Source organism: Poeciliopsis prolifica, unplaced genomic scaffold (genome assembly GCF_027474105.1).
Source record: "Poeciliopsis prolifica strain line A6 unplaced genomic scaffold, Auburn_PproV2 SCAFFOLD317, whole genome shotgun sequence".
NCBI lineage: Eukaryota > Metazoa > Chordata > Actinopteri > Cyprinodontiformes > Poeciliidae > Poeciliopsis > Poeciliopsis prolifica.
In genome coordinates this window covers 38,936-45,642 of record NW_026562692.1, presented here as the reverse complement: position 1 = coordinate 45,642, position 6,707 = coordinate 38,936, and the positions used below count along the sequence as shown (strand labels likewise).

Below are 6,707 nucleotides of genomic sequence, written 5' to 3'. Positions count from 1 at the left end.
AATTGGTACTCCACATCATCTTCGTCCTCAGAGGCCTGCTCATCTCCATCGCTAAAATCCTGTGTGTCCTCTGCCTCATTTGCAGCAAAGATGTGATCCAAAGCTTCATTACAGTGAATCTTCTCCTCATTGTTGCATCCTGTGAATTGGAGATGTGTTCTCTGCAAGTCACCACCTCTACACTCAAATGGCTTGACATGCCTGGACACGTCTCCCTTTATTTGTTCTCCAAAAGGCAAAGAGAAAAGCCCCTAAATGAAGCTCAAGTGGTTGGAGGAAGAGGCTGTTGGTTGATTGTGTGTTTATGATTTCATTTTTGGCATTTTGTCTTGTTTTATAATCAAACATTTTAACCGGGTCAAAGATGACCCGAACACCACAAAAGTCTTTTTTTTCACCAGAGCACTTTATAATTTAGTAAAAAAAAACAACAAAAAACTGATTTTATTTTGTTTAAATGGTAGTCCCTTACAAAGTCAAAAAGTTTCAAGGCAAAAAAAACAAATGTATGAAGTATTTTTATGCATGTCAAAACTCAAACGGGTCCATATGGACCCTAACACCATAGGAAGGTCAAGACATTCGGCACTTACTCAGGGTATAAATCACATTTACAGAAAACACAAGTTCTCTCATTTAACTATCAACCGTCACAAGAATTCAGAAAATGTCCCGGTTCAAGTGGCTCAATAAATCTATAAATATCTGGGAGTTAAAGTCCCTGTAGAGTTATGCAACCTGTTTGAATGCAATTACATCCCACTGACAACAGAGATGAAGGCGGATCTACAGCCTTGGTCTTTGTTACCATTAACTTACATCATGGAATAGATATAATAAAGATGAACCTTTGACCAAAGATCCTTTATCTTTTTCAGGCTCTGCCTATAAAGATACTGACAAACAATTCCTCCAATGGGACAGAATAATCTCACATTTGAGATGGACGTCAATCCCTTATTAAAAACAGATTCTGACCTCATTCCATTACGGCTAAAAGTGCCGTTGGGACATGGCAGAAAATATTAAAGCAAGTAAAGATTGAAGAAGAGCTGGAATTTTAAGATGGCCTGATTATGATAGAGATTTTCTCCCTGCAAGAATGAATAAGAGATTTTTACACAGTGTCACAAAAAGGCTTCACAAGTTACTGGAAGCTTACAAGCAATAGAGAATTAAAAAGTTTTAAACCACTTCAAGATCACTATGACCTGGAAAAATGTGACGTTTTTAGATATCTTCACTAAAGCATCACTACAATAAAAGTATAAACTTGTGCAGGAGGATGAGACTTAAAATCCTTTTAGACTCAAGCAACAGAAAACTTCCCAAAACACAATATCCAAACTATACTCATGTCTACAAGCAGAGAGGAAATGTAACAACATATCTTCAGGTTAAATGGGAAAAAGAAGCCAAAATATGGATAACTGATGATGTTTGGTTAAATATATGCAATTCTGTGATTCACACCTCAAGTTCCAGCCTGGAAGGAATTTTCCCGGAAATTCATGATGAGTTTTTGTTGCACCTGATATTAAAAGCAAACATTGTAACGACGCTGAAAAGGCAAAATGCTGGAGGAACTGTGGGAATGTGTCTGCAGGACATTTTCATGTTTCTGGGAATGTATTAAGATCGCCCCCTACTGGTCAGAAGTCATGAAAGAAATCCATATTAAAATGGGCTTAAATTGACGCTGTGGGTTTCCTGTGGTTTTCCTGGTAATTTACCCAGGAACTGAAGACGTCTGATAGAAATCACCTGTTGATGCTATTAGCAGCTGCAAAGAAAGCTGTAACTCGCAGGTGGCTTGATGTGGAACCACCATCATGTTCGGACTGGAAGGACATAATTGAGGAAATTCACAGAATGGAGAGACTGACCTTTTCATTAAGACTTGCCACTTATAAATACAACAGATGCTGGAAGAATGGATCATTCATCGGAGCCTGACACCAACTGTATAGTTAAAGTAATGACCTTTTCTTTTTTGTTTTGTATCAACTGCTTCTCGTCACATTAGTGGCTCTGTAACTTTAGTTAGAGGGAGTCAAACTGTTTCACTGTATGTCTGTGTTCTTGGAAAACTATTAAAATGATAAAAATATCCTGGATAATGACGCCTCAATGTACTTCTGAGTTTAACATGAATACATTAGATTGATGAATTATTTTAAGGTATCAAAGATTTGAATCCCAGCTGTTGAATCTGAATACAGAATCAATTTTATTCAGTATTGATCAGCAAGGAAATTGATATTGATCATTTATATCCAGAAGTACAGTGAGGTTTTTATTATTGATAAAGAACTAAAAGCTTTACTGTGAATGTGTTTATTAATTAGTTCATTCAAAAAACTTTTTTTTTTTACCAGGAAAATTTCACTCAACACCAAAAACTACCATCATCACCAGTATTGTTGTTTTTCTGAAACTGCAGATGTACACAAAATCCTCCAGAGGGCGCCACATCTCTGCCTCCAGACTGGAATTCCAATAGGAAGTCTTGGAAAAATGAGCAGGAAACAGTTGAGAGAAAAACTGAGTTGAGTAAACACCCTGAGGATGAACTCTGACACCTGCCTTCGTCTCCGACTGAAATCAAACTGAACAAGGAGAACAGAGAGAGAACTGAGCAACTAGACACTGGAACACAGACTGCTGCAGGAGGAACAACAAGCAGATCAAAGTGAAAGTAAGTTCAGAAAGTTTCTACAGGAGAGAAACTGACTTCCTGGTTTGACGTTCTGTCTGCTGTGGTTTCAGCTTCACTCTGAGACAAAATGGCTTCCAGATCAGACGATGATCTCTGCTGTCCGGTCTGTCTGGAGATATTTAAGGATCCGGTTATTCTGTCATGCAGCCACAGCTTCTGTAAGGAGTGTCTGCAGAAATACTGGAGACAGAAACCAGGAAGAGAGTGTCCAGTTTGTAAAAGGAGATCTTCAAGAGATGAACCACCTTTCAATCTGGCTCTGAAGAATCTGTGTGAGACTTTCTTACAGCAGAGAGAGCAGAGAGCTTCAGAGGATCTCTGCAGTCTGCACTCTGAGAAACTCAAACTCTTCTGTCTGGACCATCAGCAGCCAGTGTGTCCACATCTGCAGAGATTCAGAAAACACACCAATCACAGATTCAGACCCATTGATGAAGCTGCTCAGCAACACAAGAAGAAGCTTCAGGAAACTCTGGAGCCTTTAAAGAAGAAGCTGAGCTCAGGAAGAAAGTTCAGGAGGAGTTTGATCAGACAGCAGAACACCTGAAGGTCCAGGCCCGACACACAGAGAGGCAGATTATGGAGCAGTTTAAGCAGCTTCATCAGTTTCTAGCAGAGGAAGAGGAGGCCAGGCTGGCTGCACTGAGGGAGGAAGAGGAGCAGAAGAGAGGGATGATGAAGGAGAAGATGGAGGCTCTGAGCAGAGAGATAGCAGCTCTTTCAGACACAGTCAGAGCCACAGAGGAGGAGCTGAGAGCTGAAGACGTCTCATTCCTGCACAACTACAAGGCTGCAGTGGAAAGAGTCCAGCTCTGCCCCCTGCTGGAGGATCCACAGCTGCCCTCAGGAGCTCTGATAGACCAGGCCAAACATCTGGGCAACCTGGCCTTCAACATCTGGAGCAACATGGAGACCATGGTGACCTACACTCCTCTGGTTCTGGACCCAAACACGGCTGATCCAGAACTCCATCTGTCTGAAGATCTGACCAGTTTGACTGCAGGAGGGAAACAGCAGCTTCCTGATAATCCAGAGAGATTTGATGATTACTTGTCTGTTCTGAGTTCTGATGGTTTTAACTCAGGGAACCACAGCTGGATGTTGATGTTGGAGACAGTTCATACTGGGAACTTGGTGTGTTAGAAGAGTCTGTTCAGAGAAAGGGAAGCATAGAGTCTGGATTGTTGATCATATGGTTCTATCAAGGTAAATATTCAGCACGTTCTCCACCAGCTCCTTCCACTGGTCTCTCAGTCCAGAAGAATCTCCAGAGGATCAGAGTGAATCTGGACTGGGACAGAGGAAAGCTGTCCTTCTCTGATCTGGATACTAACACACACATACACACCATCACACACACCTTCACTCACAAGATGTTTCCATATTTCTACAACTATTAAAACCTTAAAGATGGAACCGATGAAGATCTCAGTGATCAAGCAGCAGCTCTGATGATCCAAATCAAAACTTATTGATCAGATTGAAACTGTGAGTTTTAAAGAGGAAACTGGAGATGATCTGATCATCTGGAGACTCTTCATCTCTGACTTTCCAACTATTGATTCCATGTCAGCAGAAATTAATGTCTACATGTTTAATTAATGCGTCTATTTTTAGCTGCTGAGTGATAAAACTGAACTACTGAATGAATCTGAAATGACCTTTTCACTTCCTGCTAAGTGTTTATTAGTGTTGCTTTGACTATTCCCCTGATCAATGCTGTGTTTTATACTTTCTATCATCACTTTTTATGATCCAGTAAATACCAGAAAATCCTGTGATAATAATCCAAGTCCATGTTGTCCATGGTTAATCCCAGCAGATTTTAATCTGGTCTAGAGACTTTCTGTTCAGTTCAGTTCCAAACACTTTGGTTCATCAGAGCTTCATAATCCAGATTATCATCCAGTTTGTTATCATAAAGGTTTCAGAACAATGATAAACTCTACATGATGTTTGTGAAGCAGCAGAAACTGAATCTTGTTGCAGGAGGGCAGCGTTAATCTGTCATTTCTGATTCTTTAGTCTGACTTTAGTTTTTGTTTGGAAACAAAACAGAGGAAGAAGTTTTGTACTTTTCATCTCTGTATAATTTGTTTTCCATTTTTAGGGAGATGATATATGAAATGACTGCAGAACTGTAATAAATGTTATTTCCATTCATTTCTTCTCTGAGGTTTTATTGTGTCAAAATCTTTCTGTAGATCCATGAAAACCCTGCAGATAATTTCTTACTATCTGTTGCATCAGTGATTTCTTCTATTAATTCAGTTTCAGATGGTGATGTTGATCGATTTGCTCTGAATCCATAGAAAATTATTCTGGTTCATTTTTTTATTTTTTGCATTATTGTTGCACTTTGTGTTTGAGACATCAAAGTGATTTAATTAGCTGCTACTTTTATCCAGTGGCGGAGCTCGACTTTTTTCCAAGGGGAGGCCAAAGGGTGAGCAAGGCTTTATCAGACGGGTCCATATAAAATGATGAACGAAAGGAAACAAATATTTTCTCACACACTCAAATTAAAATGGTTTATTTAACAAAGATTTGCCATGACCAAACAAGACGTTAAACGGCTCTATGGAACAGTGAACATGCAAATGTAAACTCAGAGCCCAGAATATGACCAAAAACAAATTCTCAACAATAAATACATAAAACTGGCTCCAGATAGTAAACTGCAAGACAATACCACCAGAGCTGACCAGCATTACCCTGGTGGTATTTATAAAGGTTTGAGAAACACTGCTATGGTCAAATCAGCTTTGAATGGGAACAACATACTGCAAACTCAAAGCCAGGATTCACTCAAGAGAGCATAATTCTCTGATTTTGGTGGGAAAAGCTAAATGTTTCACAAAGTCATCCATGCTGAGGGTCTGTTCCTTCCTTGACTCAACACTGAGAATGCCAAGATGACTTAACCTGTCATCAGCCACAGTTGTTCTGAGGTGGATTTTGATCAGCTTCACTGTCTTCCTCCCAGAGTCTGACTCTGAATCTGTATCAGCCTCATCTCTCTCTGGAGCTTCATTGTGAAATGCATAAACAGACACAATAAAAATGCAAAAAGCATCATGCTAACCTTTAGAATTAGGCTTATTGGATTTTACTACTTAATAACTTTCTGTCACAGCCTCTAACCTGCTGGTGATGTTTGGGCCTGGAGTCTCCTGGCTGGATTCTCCAGGTTTGGTCACTGCTGCAGGGTTCTGTCTGGTCCTGGTCCTGGTCTGCTCCTGGTCTGGCCTGGTCTGGCCCTGGTCCTGGTCCTGGTCTGGTTCTGGTCTGGTCCTGGTCTGGCCCTGGTTTGGTCCTGGTCTGGTCCTGGTCTGGTCTGGTCTGGTCCTGGTCTGGCCCTGGTTTGGTCCTGGTCTGGTCCTGGTCTGGTCCTGGTCCTGGTCTGGCCCTGGTCCTGGTCTGGCCCTGGTCTGGTCCTGCACTGCTGCAAGGTTCTGTCTGGTCCTGGTCCTGGTCTGGTCCTGGTCTGGTCCTGGTCCTGGTCCTGGTCTGGTCTGGTCTGGTCCTGGTCTGGCCCTGGTTTGGTCCTGGTCTGGTCCTGGTCTGGTCCTGGTCCTGGTCTGGCCCTGGTCCTGGTCTGGCCCTGGTCTGGTCCTGGTCCTGGTCTGGCCCTGGTCTGGTCCTGGTCTGGCCCTGGTCTGGTCCTGGTCTGGCCCTGGTCTGGTCCTGGTCCTGGTCTGGCCCTGGTCCTGGTCTGGCCCTGGTCTGGTCCTGGTCCTGGTCTGGCCCTGGTCTGGTCTGGTCCTGGTCTGGTCCTGGTCTGGCCCTGGTCCTGGTCTGGTTCTGGTCTGGTCCTGGTCTGGCCCTGGTCTGGTCCTGGTCCTGGTCTGGCCCTGGTCCTGGTCTGGCCCTGTCTGGCCCTGGTCTGGTCTGGTCCTGGTCTGGTCCTGGTCTGGCCCTGGTCTGGTCCTGGTCTGGCCGTGGTCTGGTCCTGGTCTGGTCTGGTCTGGCCCTGGTCTGGCCTGGT

At 42.9% G+C, this 6,707-nt stretch overlaps 1 pseudogene; it reads left to right on the top strand.

Annotated features, from left to right (window-relative positions):
* Positions 1-2,556: 2,556 nt before the first annotated feature.
* On the top strand, positions 2,557-4,440 carry LOC129357831 (nuclear factor 7, ovary-like; annotated as a pseudogene).
* The last annotated feature ends 2,267 nt before the right edge of the window (positions 4,441-6,707 follow it).